Source organism: Austrofundulus limnaeus, unplaced genomic scaffold, assembly GCF_001266775.1.
Source record: "Austrofundulus limnaeus strain Quisiro unplaced genomic scaffold, Austrofundulus_limnaeus-1.0 Scaffold105, whole genome shotgun sequence".
In the NCBI taxonomy this organism is placed as follows: Eukaryota; Metazoa; Chordata; class Actinopteri; order Cyprinodontiformes; family Rivulidae; genus Austrofundulus; species Austrofundulus limnaeus.
The window spans coordinates 578,489-579,095 of NW_013952507.1; positions in this window are offsets into that span (position 1 = coordinate 578,489).

Here is a 607-nt window from a genome sequence, read left to right on the forward strand (position 1 = left end):
GTATATGTATATGTATATGTATATGTATGTATGTATGTATGTATGCGGCTTTAACCTAAAAGTATTAGTTCCACCATATGGTACGGTACAAGATTTGAACAAGTTTGTCATATAGTTAAAGAAGTAAACAAAAATGGCATTTGCAAAACCCCCTGCTGATTGTGTTATTTCTTTTATATAAACTCATTCTCAAACTCTTGATGCAACGATTCCAAATATTAAAGACAAACATGTACAGACTTCTTAACTTTGTTAAAAAGTTAAGTGCAGCTATGTACTTCACTTACAGCTGTTGGTAAGAACTGCAGCTGAAGTTCTGGTTCCCCAGTTGGATCAGGAAACTTTGGCTGACATAGGGCAACAGAGGAGCCATCTTCACAGAGAACCACAGTTTGATATATGCAGGGTCACTGAGGTTACCCAGATTCAGGCTGTCCAGGACTCCAAATATATCCAGAATATTTGATCCAGATTCAGTGGGGCTCTAAGATTAAACAGAGTTTCAGTTTGACACTGTCTAAAGCTATGATGTATTTTTGCCATGTGAATACAGCTTAAATGTTATTGAATGATCTTAAGAAGCATTAGTATTTAATTATTCTGGATG